The sequence below is a fragment of the Triticum dicoccoides genome, chromosome 2B (genome assembly GCF_002162155.2).
Source record: "Triticum dicoccoides isolate Atlit2015 ecotype Zavitan chromosome 2B, WEW_v2.0, whole genome shotgun sequence".
Taxonomy (NCBI): Eukaryota; Viridiplantae; Streptophyta; class Magnoliopsida; order Poales; family Poaceae; genus Triticum; species Triticum dicoccoides.
In genome coordinates, this window is record NC_041383.1 from 177,664,306 (window position 1) to 177,681,486 (window position 17,181).

Consider the following 17,181-nt stretch of genomic DNA (forward strand, 5'->3'; position numbering starts at 1 on the left):
CCACTCGGTAGGACATCATCATAATATGCACAATGTGACCAAGGGGTTGATCACGGGATGATATGTTACGGAACGAGTAAAGAGACTTGCCGGTAACGAGATTGAACAAGGTATCGGTATACCGACGATCGAATCTCGGGCAAGTACCATACCGCTAGACAAAGGGAATTGTATACGGGATTGATTGAGTCCTTGACATCGTGGTTCATCCGATGAGATCATCATGGAACATGTGGGAGCCAACATGGGTATCCAGATCCCGCTGTTGGTTATTGACCGGAGAACATCTCGGTCATGACTACATGTCTCCCGAACCCGTAGGGTCTACACACTTAAGGTTCGATGACGCTAGGGTTATAAAGGAAGTTTGTATGTGGTTACCGAATGTTGTTCGGAGTCCCGGATGAGATCCCGGACGTCACGAGGAGTTCCGGAATGGTCCGGAGGTAAAGATTTATATATAGGAAGTCCTGTTTCGGCCATCGGGACAAGTTTCGGGGTCATCAGTATTGTACCGGGACCACCGGAAGGGTCCCGGGGGCCCACCGGGTGGGGCCACCTGCCCCGGGGGGCCACATGGGCTGTAGGGGGTGCGCCTTGGCCTACATGGGACAAGGGCACCAGCCCCTAGAGGCCCATGCGCCAAGATATAGGAAAAGGGGGAGAGTCCTAAAGTGGGAAGGCACCTCCGAGGTGCCTTGGGGAGGATGGACTCCTCCCCCCCTCTTAGCCGCACCCCTTCCTTGGAGGAAGGGGCAAGGCTGCGCCTCCCCCCTCTCCCCTGCCCCTATATATAGTGGAGGGGAGGGAGGGCATCCATACCTGAGCCCTTGGCGCCTCCCTCCCTCCCGTGACACCTCCTCCTCTCCCGTAGGTGCTTGGCGAAGCCCTGTAGGATTGCCACGCTCCTTCATCACCACCACGCCGTTGTGCTGCTGCTGGATGGAGTCTTCCTCAGCCTCTCCCTCTCTCCTTGCTGGATCAAGGCGTGGGAGACATCGTTGAGCTGTACGTGTGTTGAACGCGGAGGTGCCGTCCGTTCGGCACTAGGATCATCGGTGATCTGAATCACGACGAGTACGACTCCATCAACCCCGTTCACTTGAATGCTTCCGCTTAGCGATCTACAAGGGTATGTAGATGCACTCTCCTTCCCCTCGTTGCTAGTCTCTCCATAGATAGATCTTGGTGACACGTAGGAAAATTTTGAATTTATGCTACGTTCCCCAACAGTGGCATCATGAGCTAGGTCTATTGCGTAGATTCTTTGCACGAGTAGAACACAAAGTAGTTGTGGGCATCGATATTGTTCAATATGCTTGCCGTTACTAGTCTTATCTTGATTCGGCGGCATCGTGGGATGAAGCGGCCCGGACCAACCTTACACGTACGCTTATGTGAGACCGGTTCCACCGACAAACATGCACTAGTTGCATAAGGTGGCTGGCGGGTGTCTGTCTCTCCCACTTTAGTCGGATCGGATTCGATGAAAAGGGTCCTTATGAAGGGTAAATAGCAATTGGCATATCACGTTGTGGTTCATGCGTAGGTAAGAAGCGTTCTTGCTAGAAACCCATAGCAGCCACGTAAAACATGCAAACAACAATTAGAGGACGTCTAACTTGTTTTTGCAGGGTATGCTATGTGATGTGATATGGCCAAAAAGGATGTGATGAATGATATATGTGATGTATGAGATTGATCATGTTCTTGTAATAGGAATCACGACTTGCATGTCGATGAGTATGACAACCGGCAGGAGCCATAGGAGTTGTCTTTATTTATTTGTGACCTGCGTGTCAACTTAAACGTCATGTAATTACTTTACTTTATTGCTAACCGTTAGCCATAGTAGTAGAAGTAATAGTTGGCGAGGCAACTTCATGAAGACACGATGATGGAGATCATGATGATGGAGATCATGGTGTCATGCCGGTGACGGTGATGATCATGGAGCCCCGAAGATGGAGATCAAAAGGAGCAAAATGATGATGGCCATATCATGTCACTATTTGATTGCATGTGATGTTTATCATGTTTATACATCTTATTTGCTTAGAACGACGGTAGTAAATAAGATGATCCCTTACAACAATTTCAAGAAGTGTTCTCCCCTAACTATGCACCGTTGCGACAGTTCGTGTTTCGAAGCACCACGTGATGATCGGGTGTTAGATTCTAACGTTCACATACAACGGGTGTAAGACAGATTTACACACGCGAAACACTTAGGGTTAACTTGACGAGCCTAGCATGTACAGACATGGCCTCGGAACACGGAGACCGAAAGGTCGAACATGAGTCGTATAGAAGATACGATCAACATGAAGATGTTCACCGATGATGACTAGTCCGTCTCACGTGATGATCGGACACGGCCTAGTTTGACTCGGATCATGTAATCACTTAGATGACTAGAGGGATGTCTATCTGAGTGAGAGTTCATAAGATGAACTTAATTATCCTGAACATAGTCAAAAGGTTTTTGCAAATTATGTCGTAGCTCACGCTATAGTTCCACTGTTTAGATATGTTCCTAGAGAAAAATTAGTTGAAAGTTGATAGTAGCAATTATGCGGACTAGGTCCGTAAACTGAGGATTGTCCTCATTGCTTCATAGAAGGCTTATGTCCTTAATGCACCGCTCAGTGTGCTGAACCTCGAACGTTGTCTGTGGTTGTTGCGAACATCTGACATACACGTTTTGATAACTACGTGATAGTTCAGTTAAACGGTTTAGAGTTGAGGCACCAAAGATGTTTTTGAAACATGGCGAAACATATGAGATGTTTTGAGGGCTGAAATTGGGATTTCAGGCTCGTGCCCATGTCAAGAGGTATAAGACCTCCGATGACTTTCTTAACCTGCAAACTAAGGAGAAAAGCTCAATTGTTGAGCTTGTTCTCAGATTGTCTGAGTACAACAATCATTTGAATCGAGTGGGAGTTAATCTTCCAGATAAGACAGTGATGGTTCTCCAAAGTCATTGCCACCAAGCTGTTAGAGCTTCGTGATGAACTATAACATATCAGGGATAGATATGATGATCCTTGAGGTATTCGCGATGTTTGACACCGCGAAAGTAGAAATCAAGAAGGAGCATCAATTGTTGATGGTTGGTGGAACCACTAGTTTCAAGAAGGGCAAGGGCAAGAAGGGATACTTCATGAAACGGCAAATCAGCTGCTGCTCTAGTGAAGAAACCCAAGGTAAAACCCAAACCCGAGACTAAGTGCTTCTGTAATAAGGGGAACAACCACTAGAGCAGAATTACCCTAGATACTTGGTAGATAAGAAGGCTGGCAAGGTCGATAGAAGTATATTGGATATACATTGTGTTAATGTGTACTTTGCTAGTACTCCTAGTAGCACCAGGGTATTAGATACCGGTTTGGTTGCTAAGTGTTAGTATCTCGAAACAAAAGGCTACAGAATAAACGGAGACTAGCTAAAGGTGAGCTGACGATATGTGTTGGAAGTTTTTCCAAGCTTGATATGATCAAGCATCGCACGCTCCCTCTACCAAAGAGATTGGTGTTTGCGTTGAGCATAGACATGATTGGATTACGTCTATCGCAATACGGTTATTCATTTAAGGAGAATAATGGTTACTCTGTTTATTTGAATAATACCTTCAATGGTCTTACACCTAAAATGAATGGTTTATTAAATCTCGATCGTAGTGATACACATGTTCATGCCAAAAGATAGTAATGATAGTACCACTTACTGGTGGCACTGCCATGTAAGTCATATTGGTTTAAAACGCATGAAGAAGCTCCATGTTGATGGATCTTTGGACTCACTCATTTTTGAAAAGTTTGAGACATGCGAACCATGTCTATTGGTGTATACGCATGAAGAAACTCCATGCAGATGGATCGTTTGGACTCACTTGATTTTGAATCACTTGGGACATGCAAATCATACCACATGGGCAAGATGACTGAAAAGCCTCGTTTTCAGTAAGATGGAACAAGATAGCAACTTGTTGGAAGTAACACATTTTGATGTGTACAGTCCAATGAGTGCTGAGGCATGCAGTGAATATCGTTATGTTCTTACTTCACAGATGATTCGAGTAGATGTTGAGTATATTTACTTGATGAATCACGAGTCTGAATTATTGAAAGGTTCAAGTAATTTCAGTGTGAAGTTGAAAGATCGTCGTGACAAGAGGATAAAAGATCTATGATATGATCATAGAGATGAATATCTGAATCACGAGTTTGGCACAGAATTAAGACATTGTGGAAATTGTTTCACAACTGATACAGCCTGGAACACCGTAGTGTGATGGTGTGCCAAACGTCATAGTTGCACCCTATTGGATATGGTGCATACCATGATGTCTCTTATCGAGTTACCACTATCGTTCATGGGTTAGGCATTAGAGACAACAACATTCACTTTAAATAGGGCACCACATAATTTCGTTGAGACGACACCGTATGAACTATGGTTTGGAGAAACCTAAGTTGCCGTTTCTTGAAAGTTTGGGGCTGCGATGCTTATGTGAAAAAGTTTCAGGCTGATAAGCTCGAACCCAAAGCAGATAAAATGCATCTTCATAGGACACCCAAAAACAGTTGGGTATACCTCCTAATTCAGATCCGAAAGCAATAGGGATTGTTTCTTGAATCGGGTCCTTTTTCGAGGAAAGGTTTCTCTCAAAAGAATTGAGTGGGAGGATGGTGGAGACTTGATGAGGTTATTGAACCATCACTTCAACCAGTGTGTAGCAGGGCACATGAAGTTGTTCCTGTGGCACCTACACCAATTGAAGTAGAAGCTTATGATAGTGATCATGAAACTTCAGATCAAGTCACTCCCAAACCTCGTAGGGTGACAAGGATACGTACTACTTCAGAGTGGTAGAGTAATCCTGTCTTGGAAGTCATGTTGCTAGACAACAATGAACCTATGAGCTATGGAGAAGCGATGGTGGGCCCGGATTCCGATAAATGGCTCAAGGCCATAAAACCCGAGAGAGGATCCATGTATGAAAACAAAGTGTAGACTTTGGAAGAACTACTTGATGGTCGTAAGGCTGTTAGGTACATATGGATTTTGAAAGGAAGACAGACAATGATGGTAAGTGTCACCATTGAGAAAGCTCGACTTGTCGTTAAGATATTTTCCGACAAGTTCAAGGAGTTGACTACGATGAGACTTTCTCACTCGTAGCGATGCTAAGAGTCTATTGGAATTATATTAGCAATTACTGCATTATTTATGAAATCTTGCAGATAGGATGTCAAAACATTGTTTCCTCGACGTTATACTTGAGGAAAGGTTGTACAACCGGAAGGTTTTGTCAATCCCAAAAGATGCTAATAAGTATGCAAAGCTCCAGCAATCCTTCTAAGGACTGGAGTGAGCATCTCGGAGTTGGAATGTATGCTTTGATGGTGATCAAAGATTTTGGGTTTGTACAAAGTTTATGAGAAACTTGTATTTCCAAAGAAGTGAGTGGGAGCACTATAGAATTTCTGATGAGTATATGTTGTTGACATATTGTTGATCAGAAATGATGTAGAATTTCTGGAAAGCATATAGGGTTATTTGGAAAGTGTTTTTCAATGGAAAGCCTGGATTAAGCTACTTGAACATTGAGCATCAAGATCTATAAGGATAGATCAAAACGCTTAATAGTACTTTCAAATGAGCACATGCCTTGACGTGATCTTGAAGGTGTTCAAGATGGATCAGTCAAAGAAGGAGTTCTTGCCTGAGTTGTAAGGTATGAAGTTAAGACTTAAAGCTCGACCATGGCAGAATAGAGAGAAAGGAACGAAGGTCGTCCCCTATGCTTAAGACATAGGCTCTACAGTATGCTATGTTGTGTACCGCACCTGAAGTGTGCTTTACCATGAGTCAGTCAAGGGGTACAAGAGTGATCCAAGAATGGATCACAGGACAGCGGTCAAAGTTATCCTTAGTAACTAGTGGACTAAGGAATTTTCTCAATTATGGAGGTGGTAAAAGAGTTCGTCGTAAAGGGTTACGTCGATGCAAGCTTAACACCTATCCGGATAGCTCTGAGTAGAGATACCGGATACGTATAATGGAGCAACAATTAAGAATAGCTCCAAGTAGAACAGTTATTTGGAATAGCTCCAAATAGAACGTGGTAGCTGCATCTAGGAGATGACATAGAGATTTGTAAAGCACACACGGATCTGAAAGGTTCAGACCCGTTGACTATAACCTCTCTCACAAGCATAACATGATCAAACCCAGAACTCATCGAGTGTTAATCACATGGTAAATGTAAACTAGATTATTGACTCTAGTAAACTCTTTGGGTGTTAGTCACATGGGGATGTGACCTTGAGTGTTAATCACATATCGATGTGAACTAGATTATTGACTCTAGTGCAAGTGGGAGACTGTTGGAAATATGCCCTAGAGGCAATAATAAATTGATTATTATTATATTTCCTTGTTCATGATAATCGTTTATTATCCATGCTAGAATTGTATTGATAGGAAACTCAGATACATGTGTGGATACATAGACAACACCATGTCCCTAGTAAGCCTCTAGTTGACTAGCTCGTTAATCAATAGATGGTTACGGTTTCCTGACCATGGACATTGGATGTCGTTGATAACGGGATCACATCATTAGGAGAATGATGTGATGGACAAGACCCAATCCTAAGCCTAGCACAAGATCATGTAGTTCGTATGCTAAAGCTTTTCTAATGTCAAGTATCATTTCCTTAGACCATGAGATTATGCAACTCCCGGATACCGTAGGAGTGCTTTGGGTGTGCCAAACGTCACAACGTAACTGGGTGGCTATAAAGGTACACTACGGGTATCTCTGAAAGTGTCTGTTGGGTTGGCACGAATCGAGATTGGGATTTGTCACTCCGTGTAAACGGAGAGGTATCTCTGGGCCCACTCGGTAGGACATCATCATAATGTGCACAATGTGACCAAGGGGTTGATCACGGGATGATGTGTTACGGAACAAGTAAAGAGACTTGCCGGTAACGAGATTGAACAAGGTATCGGTATACCGACGATCGAATCTCGGGCAAGTACCATACCGCTAGACAAAGGGAATTGTATACGGGATTGATTGAGTCCTTGACATCGTGGTTCATCCGATGAGATCATCGTGGAACATGTGGGAGCCAACATGGGTATCCAGATCCCGCTGTTGGTTATTGACCGGAGAACATCTCGGTCATGACTACATGTCTCCCGAACCCGTAGGGTCTACACACTTAAGGTTCGATGACGCTAGGGTTATAAAGGAAGTTTGTATGTGGTTACCGAATGTTGTTTGGAGTCCCGGATGAGATCCCGGACGTCACGAGGAGTTCCGGAATGGTTCGGAGGTAAAGATTTATATATAGGAAGTCCTGTTTCGGCCATCGGGACAAGTTTCGGGGTCATCGGTATTGTACCGGGACCACCGGAAGGGTCCCGGGGGCCCACCGGGTGGGGCCACCTGCCTCGGGGGGCCACATGGGCTGTAGGGGGTGCGCCTTGGCCTACATGGGCCAAGGGCACCAGCCCCTAGAGGCCCATGCGCCAAGATATAGGAAAAGGGGGAGAGTCCTAAAGGGGGAAGGCACCTCCGAGGTGCCTTGGGGAGGATGGACTCCTCCCCCCCTCTTAGCCGCACCCCTTCCTTGGAGGAAGGGGCAAGGCTGCGCCTCCCCCCTCTCCCCTGCCCCTATATATAGTGGAGGGGAGGGAGGGCATCCATACCTGAGCCCTTGGCGCCTCCCTCCCTCCCGTGACACCTCCTCCTCTCCCGTAGGTGCTTGGCGAAGCCCTACAGGATTGCCACGCTCCTCCATCACCACCACGCCGTTGTGCTGCTGCTGGATGGAGTCTTCCTCAACCTCTCCCTCTCTCCTTGCTGGATCAAGGCGTGGGAGACATCGTCGAGCTGTACGTGTGTTGAACGCGGAGGTGCCGTCCGTTCGGCACTAGGATCATCGGTGATCTGAATCACGACGAGTACGACTCCATCAACCCCGTTCACTTGAACGCTTCCGCTTAGCGATCTACAAGGGTATGTAGATGCACTCTCCTTCCCCTCGTTGCTAGTCTCTCCATAGATAGATCTTGGTGACACGTAGGAAAATTTTAAATTTATGCTACGTTCCCCAACAAAACCATGGTGGGTGGGAGGTGGGAGCAAGTACCAAAGAAGTACCAAAAAAGACCGGGTGAGGTGGGACGAAAATAAAACCCGGAACGCGACCTACCAACTGAGACATTAGGAATAGAGACTAGGGAGTCCTAGTAGTACTCCACACCTTGGCGCGCCCCCCTAGGGCCGACTGCCTCTCCCTCTCCCTCCTTTATATACGGAGGCATGGGCACCCCTAGAACACATAAGTTGATCTTTTAGCCGTGTGCGGTCCCCCCTCCACAGTTACACACCACAGTCATATCGTCGTAGTGCTTAGGCGAAGCCCTGCGCCGGTAATTTCATCATCACTGTCACCACCCCGTCGTGTTGACGGAACTCTCCCTCGGCCTCAACTGGATCAAGAGTTCGATGGACGTCACCGAGCTGAACATGTGCAGATCGCGGAGGTGACGTGCGTTCCGTACTTGATCGGTTGGATCGCGAAGACGTTCGACTACATCAACCGCGTTACTAAACGCTTCCGCTTTCGGTCTATGAGGGTACGTGGACACACTCTCCCCGCTCGTTGTTGTGCTTCTCCTAGATAGATCTTGTGTGATCGTAGGAAAAAAATTTATACTACGTTCCCCAACAGGGAGTACATCTCAAAAGGTCTTAGCCAAAACCACTCACCCAAAATAGCCATTTTCACCTTTACAGCCGGATCATCTGGATGGCGTCCCGGATGTCCGGCTAGGCAACCGGGAGGCACCAGAAAGTTTCCTCCGGAGCCGGATCATCCGGGGTCCAACCCAAATGCCCGACAACTGCCCGGAAATGTTGCCCGGATACATATTTAGAGAGTTGTTTCATCCAAGCTGGCTCAGACGTTCCGGACTCCGTTCGGAGAAATGTTGACGATTGTAGAAGTGTGAATTTATAAACGTTAATAAAAAAATGAGATTGAATTTTAAAAATGTCTAGCAACTTTAAAAAATGATCATGAAGTAAAAAATGTTCTTGAATCTTAAAAGAAATTAACAAGTTATGAAAAATGGTTCAAGAATTATAAAAATGCCCCTGAACTAAAAAAATGCTAACTTTTTTTGAGAAAATGTTCTCAAAATTGAAAAAAAAATCACAAATCCAAAAGGTTCATAAACTTTGGAAAGTTCAAGAACTTTTAAAAATGTTCATGAATTTAAATAATGTTCTAGAATTTTAAAAATATTTCTGCATTTTTATAAGTGTTCATGAATTTAAAAAATTCTCTTTAATTTTTAGAAGGTCACTAGTAAAACACCCATATATTTTAAAAAATGTCGAACAATTTTAGAAGTTGTTCACAAATTTTTAAAACACGTTCATGACTTCAAATTGGAAAATAAATAAATGAATAATCGAACTGAGAAAAAGGAAAATTCAATAAAAGCGATAGAGAAAGCAACGAATAGACAGAAGAAATAAAACCGGACAAAACCTTTCCTTAATCCAAGAAAACCAATTCTATAAGCTTCCCCGATCCAGAAAAAAGAGGTCCCCTACATGGGCGGAATCAATACCACATGCTGCTTCTAGACTTCTGGTATTCATGATCAAATGTAGATCTCATACCAATGACCGATAAATCAACATAGCACCCTTTGTCATCTCTACAAACTACAACACCAACTTCTTTCACCCTTAATCTTGAAACACGTCTGACTTCCGCAGGTCTCATTTGGTTAGCTTTAGCTGGCTTCATAGTTCATTTTCCCTAAAATAAATAAATTATTGATCTATTAGATCATAAATGGGTTTAAACGAGATTAAACGGGACTGGTTTACATCCCTACGTCTGCCTTCCTGAATCTTATGGTCCACTCGCACTTGATGGGTCCAGGTGCTGGTGCCTGGTTGCCGTCCCACTCCGGTGCATGGAGGCTTGCTTTTGTGCACACCTCTAGCTTAACAATAAATCTGAGGATAAAAGCATAAGTCAATATTGGACTTTGAAATTACTCTTCATGAATTGATCTGTGTCGAACCAACAATATTGCCCAGAGGTTTTACTGATCTTTTTTACAACAAATTCAGTAGTTGTTACTGCTTCTCGATATTTGTCAGCCAGACTTCATGATCTTTTGATTGATCAACGAACATCGAGTCAATGAATGGTGCTAAGAGTCCGCGCTTGAACTGCTATCTTACTACAGAAAGGAGACATCGCCGTATGTCCACGAGCCCCCACTTTGCCCGTTGGTAGTGGCGCGATCTCTCACACCTCCAAACAAACAATTTTTACTCTTGACGGTGCTTTAACCTTCCGTAGCTCCTTCCACCATTTGCACACCTCCATGGAATCTGAACTTTTTCAACTTTACCTTCCAGCCAGTTTTCCATTATTCTCTTTAATTCTAATATTCTGTGGTCAGCAGATCTTGCGGAAAATAAACTTGTTTTCTCATAATAATGCGATCCCAAAAAACCATCATGTGTGCGATATGGCCGATTGGAAATTTTTAGATAGCTCTTACATCCATGTGCAGCTGTTCATTCCATGTTCTATCCGCTTCATTGATGAAGTGTGGAACTTTTACTGGTGCTAATTCTATGCTAATGACAGGTATAGATTTTCCTTGAAGGAGAGACAAGATTTTCGTTTTCTGAACCTAGGTTTGGCTTAGTTGCACCAAACGAATATTATGTGCACATGAAGCAGAGTGCAAGCGGTCTGACGCTTCATACACTTTGTCAAGTTTTTAACATTGCAAACACTCATAGCTTTTTAGAGAGTGGGAGAAAGAAGGGGGATTTGCTACACCATATCACTTCATGCTCGTTCCCGGATTTTTCTTCCCAAATGGAGGCGTTACTGTACCTTCTTGGCCTCTGCATGATCAAGCCAAACCTTCGCATACAGTAAATACGTATTCGAAAAACTGGCGTCGATTAGCCAATTACCAGCAATGCATTTGCGTGTTCCAGGTGCACACAGATTCGTCAACAAGGAAACTGCTTCTCCATGAGGACCAGAGAGGCAGGCACGCATTTTGGACCAATCAAAAGTTTGGAAACCTAGCTACTCCCTCCGTTCCAAAATAGATGACTCAACTTTATACTAACTTTAGTACAAAGTTGGGTCATCTATTTTGGAACGGAGGGAGTACTTCATAGATAGAGAAAAGGAGATAAATTTCTCGCTCAACAATTAAAGGCATAACTAATTAGCAACCACACAGGTGCAATGAACAATCTCCAAGCAAGTGCTGAAGAATCTGTAATTTCAGGAAGCTTGATCTTAACCTTACAGCGTATTAAGGTCAGATAAATTGCATTCAACATGGCATTTTATCCGGCTCAGGTAAAATATGAATGCTAGAGGATGAGGCCAGCCGCTGTTGAACCTTTAGGGGATCAGATAATTACTTCTTCAAAGATTATGTTGTGCTCCATGGATCCTTTGCTTGACCTGATGATCAATTGGTAAACAATCTTTATTCAGTTCAGATTGCACAAACGCCATTGCTCTCACTCACCCAACAATACTTTCTGGTAGTAATCAAGAAACCAAGTGCTAGCTGTTCTACCAAGAATTTTTTTGAAGTTTTCAATGTGACAGAAGAACCAAAACATAGGGAAGTAGTGCTATCAACAGGAGCAGTAAATGGATAAATCAATTATCATTGTATTTTCATTTGTCCTCTGGATATGTTTGGATTTTGATATTATTTATATATATAGATAAAGATAAGCTTCGGTGCACAGGTGATGTACGATAACAGAATATTGGATAGCTTCACTTGCCAACGGAGAAGTGGAAAAGGATTGCAAGTAATGATTCACCAGTAAGTAGAGTACAGTTAATTCTTTATAGAAGTCGACTGTTTAACCTTAAATATGATGTTTAAGTTCAACTCGTTATGGTTTAACTATTGTGCACATCACTAAGAAAAGGATTATCTAGGAGGAGGGGGCTGCGTTCCTTCCGCTCCTACCGCCCCCTCCTGATCCGCCGCCGGCGGGGCGAACGGCGCCGCCGCGGCCTGCTCGGGAGGAGTCGCCGCTGTCGGGGCGGTCACCTGAGACCGGCGGATCGCCGGATTCGCAGACTGCGGCGGAGATCGGGGGATTTCTCCATCCGGCCAAATGGAAAATTTTCTTCCAAGATGTCCGGGAAGCCGGCCGTAGATCGGAGGGAGTTCTCTACTCGTACTACCCTTCGAGGTGGACGGTGGTGTGCGATCTGGCTGGTGACATTCTCGGAGGGGAGTATCTCAAAGCTGATGAGAAGATTAATGAAGGTACGCGGTTGCTCATTGATATTTTTGATGTTACCGTTCATTCGCGTATGCAGGAGGAACCGGAGACTCTTGATCACATTGACTTGATCGATCTCACGGAAGAGCCAAAGCCCTCGAAGCCGCGGTTCGGGGGGCGCTTTTGGGTATTGGCTGATGAGGATGATGAGGTGACGCTCGTGGACGACGACGATGCCGGAGACTCGCCGGAATATTCACCGACGCCTTCGTCGATCATTTGCGAGGCCTTCGATCAGGGTTACTCTGAAGATGAGGTCGCGGCGATTGGTGATGGAGTGGTGCCACTCGACGATCCGGCGCGGCAAGGGCTACGATCGGAAGATAAACTCGAGGTTCTTCGGCGCATAGTACATCGCCGGACTTCGGCTGCGGCGAGCCGGCCGTGGAAGGGACCGATTCCTAAGGTTTGTCTTCCTAAACCGATTCTAGCTGATTTCATTACTGAGAATTCATGGAAGTTAGTTAAGAGAAAGAAGGCTCGGCGATCGTCGGCGGCCATGGTGCCGGCGCCGGTGATCGACCGCAGCGCTGTGATCCGTAATCACCGCGTCGCTCGTTTGAATGAGTTGTTGGGCCGAGAGTCGGGCTTGTCGGTGGGTGGGCCGGTTCTGAGTGAACCGGCCACGATGGCGTGTGGGCTTGTGGACGCAGGGTATGAGGCCCGAGGCGATCTACATCCTACGACTACACCCCCATGCGGACGTCCGGTTCCAACTAGGGTTCGTAACGGAGGCAGACGACCGTGCTTTGCTGATCGCGGCGGAGGGCGTGCTCCTCGTATCCCTCCTCTCCAGGCGATGGCGGGCCGTGGAGTCCCTGCTGCTAGTGGGATGCCTCCGGGCGCTGCGGGCCGTGGAGGGCCTACGCAGGCGCCGGCTGTTGGGCGCGGCGGAGGCGGCGCCCCTGCGGGGACGGGTGGCGGTGGCGCCGGTGTGCCGCTTGCTGCCGGCAGTGGAGGGGCGCCGCCGCCTCTGCGAGCGGGTCCTGGTGCGGGCCGTCCGGGGACGGTCGTAGGCGGCCAACGGGCACAAGTGGGAGGGGCCACTAAGACCGCTCCGGCTGGCCGAGGGGTGGCTGCTCCGGCTGGTTCTCGCCCGGCGGCGCCGGTGATGATGGCTGCGGGACGAGGTGGTTCTAGGCCGACGTTGCCGACGCCTGGAGTTGCCGCGGGCCGAGGTACACTGGTAGCAAGGCCTCCGCCTCCGGGTGCTCATGGCCAGCACCCCGTGGCATCGCAGGTGGGAGCTAGACCGCCGCACTTTGTGGCTCGGCAGATCAATGACGCGGCGACGCCAGTGTTGCAGCAGGCTCAGTGGGGTGACGATGGTTACAATGTGTATGGAGATGGACAACACCGGGGATCCTCGTCTACGGGTGGCGGACGGGGGTATGCCTGGTAGAGTGATGGTTCTGCTGAGAGGCCTTTCTTGGGGCCGCCAGGCGGTTTTGTCGAAGGGGCTGCTGGGCCGGCTCATCGTAACCGAGGCGGTTTCCGTGGCAATCGTGGCCGAGGAGGCCGAGGGGGTCGGTACCGTCCAAGGCAACATCATACTTCGGTTGAGACGGTGGTCGACGCTTTTGCTGAGGAGACAGACTTGTCTTGCCAGTCTATGGATGTGGTGACGGAACTGGCAGCTGTCGAGGTTCCGGTTGAGGTCGATACTCAGGCTATGTCGGTGGAGGGCTCTGACAGATCTGAGGTGGACAGGGCTGCAAAGTTTGCTAAGAAAAAGGAAAGAATGCTTTGTTATCGATGTGGCGATAAGGGTCATTTTATTGCTGAGTGTGTGGCTGTTCTTTGTGATACTTGTGGTAAGCCTGCACACGAGTCTGGTGCGTGTCCGCTGGTGCGGGAGCAGACACCGAGCCTTATGACATATGGTGTCTTCTGTTCTGAACTCACATTTTTTGAGTCGCCGACTGAGAGGGAGGTTCCTCAGGAGGAGCACAGTACGACAACTGGGGTAGTGAAAGTAACTAGAGGACAAGTGTCCGAGGCTCAGATTATTCATCGTCTTCGGGAGCTGGCACCAGGAGACTTCCATTGGGAGCTTGTCAGGCTGGAGAACAACTTATTCAGGGTTCAGTTCCCAACTGTGGAGGACTTACAGAGGTTGCTGAGCTTTGGGATGTGTAAGGTCCTAGGTACAGAGGCCATACTTGAGTTCCAGGAGTGGAAGCTGGTTGAGCCCCAGGGTACACCCCTTATCCAGGCCTGGTTACGCTTTTCGGGGGCTCCGTCTGCGCTTCTGCGGGACGCCGATGTGGTTGCTAGTCTCGGTATCATGGTGGGAAAGACCGAGCGAGTGGATATGCCTTTTACTCGAGCTCATGGGATTGCTCGCCTGTTGGTCAGTATTCTGGACATCAACTTCGTGCCCGACGTGGTTAAGTGGGTGTTTCGTGGGCAGGTATACAGTCTTGAGATTGAGTTCGAGGATGATAGCCTCTTTGCCCAGGCTCCAGCTGCCACTGGCGATGACATGAGTGAAGGTGACGATGATACGGCGGGTAAGGAAAAAACGGCCTATGATTCTTTGAGTGAGATGGCCAAGAGGCCGGAGCCGACGAGTAAGGCAGCAGGACGAGGGGCGGCGCCTGGAGCGTATGTGCCTGCGACCACTTTGAGATTCGGTTCTTTTGGTCCTGCGTCTGCACCATCGAGACTGTGGAGTGAGCGGGTGGAGTCTATTGAGGAGTTCGAGTACTCTTTACCGGCGTTGGATTTTGAGGACGCGGGTGTGGAGGGTTCTGGTGGAGGTGTGAGGTTGGATTTTGTGGACTCGCCTACTTCTACGTGCGGTGACGTGGCCGTGGTACAGGAGGGGGGTCCCATCTCATCTGGGGGTCCGGATCAGGGTGCTTTGGAGGCCCCCCCTCAGCTTCTTCCTGTTGAGGATACCAGGAGAGACGATGGGACGACGGTTGGGGGGCCGGGGCGGGTGGCCTCCGCTCCTCTTACGCCTGTGGATGGGCGGCCACTGCAGGCGGCAGCTCAGGTTCGGTGGGAGGGTGTGGGGCAGGTGGCCTCAATGCTCCCGTCTGCTTCGGTGCCCGAGGGGGGCGCCCCGTTCGGGACTGTGGCGTGCACTCCAGACAGGCGGTCCGGAGTGTATGGGGGTAGGGGCAGGTGGCCTTCGCTTCCCCAGTGCTGGACTCGGCGCTCTCATCTGGTAATGGCGACCAGGTGGATGTTCGGGGAGTGACAGGCGGTCGCTCTCCGGATAAATTCTCGCGGGAGGAGGTCATTATGTTTGGCGGGATACCGGACCAGGCAGCTGAGGGCCGACGCATGAGTTGTCGGCTTCAGAGCCATCCGGAGGTGGACGACATGCAGCAGCGCTGTGCCGTCAGGGCGGCCAAGCTTCGTGAAGTCCAAGTCACAACTGGTATGTCAGTAAATACTTCCAATACTATTATGCATTTCTCGCACGATCAAATTGTGGATAAGGCACACCAATTAGGAATTTCACTTGGTAGTAATGAGGGTGAAGTTACTAATTCTGTTAACGATTTGCTTGATCTAGAAGCCGAGAGGGCTTTAGAAGTAATTCGTAACTTAGCTGCGGTCAAACCAATGAATGACTCTGAGATTGATGCCTTGGGAGTTCGAGTACTTCATAATTTCTGTCATGACCTAGCACCGCCCCTCCAGGAGCCGGAGGAGGAGGACGAGAATATAGGGTTGGAAGTAGATAACCCAGCGGTTATGGGCACTTTGGACCGCGAGGGCCCGACCAGCCCTAAGCGCAAGTGGAAGCGCAAAACTTAGTCGATGTCCGCAGTCCGTAGGAGCGCTAGGATTCGCACGGCTAAAAAATTTCATGATGAGATATGAAAGGAATCTTTTTGAATAGCAGACGTCTTAAGGACTTGGCTAAAAGAAGGTTCCTTGCGGAGGCATCTATTGAGCATAGTTTGGACTTTATTGCCTTGTCGGAAACGGGTAGAGCAAATTTCTCACCTCAATTTCTCAATACGTTGTCGGGGGGGATGGAGTTTGACTGGCATTGTCTTCCGCCGAGAGGCAGGTCGGGGGGAATCTTACTTGGTGTTAGATGTGACTCTCTCGAAGTTCGCAGTGTGGTCATGGGGGATTTTGCGGTTAAGTTCAGGGTGCGGTCCAAAATTGATGGTTTTGACTGGGCTTTGGTGGCGGTGTACGGGGCAGCGCAGGCCAAGTTCAAACCTGATTTCCTGGCAGACCTTGTTAGAGTCTGTGGGTCTGAGCGGCTCCCAATTCTGGTTGGGGGTGATTTCAACATTATTAGAAGGCGCGATGAAAAGAATAATGACAATTTCGTTGGGAGATGGTCATTTATGTTCAATACCATTATTGAAAGCTTAGATTTGAGAGAAATTGAGCTTTCAGGTAGGAAGTTCACCTGGGCTAATGCGATGCCAAATCCAACTTACGAGAAGTTGGATCGGGTTCTGGCTAGTGTTGCTTGGGAACAGAAGTTTCCAGTTGTAACTGTTCAGGCTCTTTCTCGCGGGATTTCTGATCACACTCCTTTGTTGCTCGATTCTGGTGGGGCTACTTACTCGGGTAACAAAAATGTTTTCTCTTTCGAGCTGGCGTGGTTTGAAAGAGAAGGATTTTTAGATCTTGTTGCCAGAGAGTGGGCCAGAGATGTAGGAGGTACAGATGCCATTGAACGATGGCAGAACAAGATTAGGCATCTCAGAAGCTTCCTTCGTGGGTGGGCTAAACATCTAGGTGGAGTGTATAAGGTCGAGAAGGAAAGACTCCTTTCACTTATACAAACCTTAGAC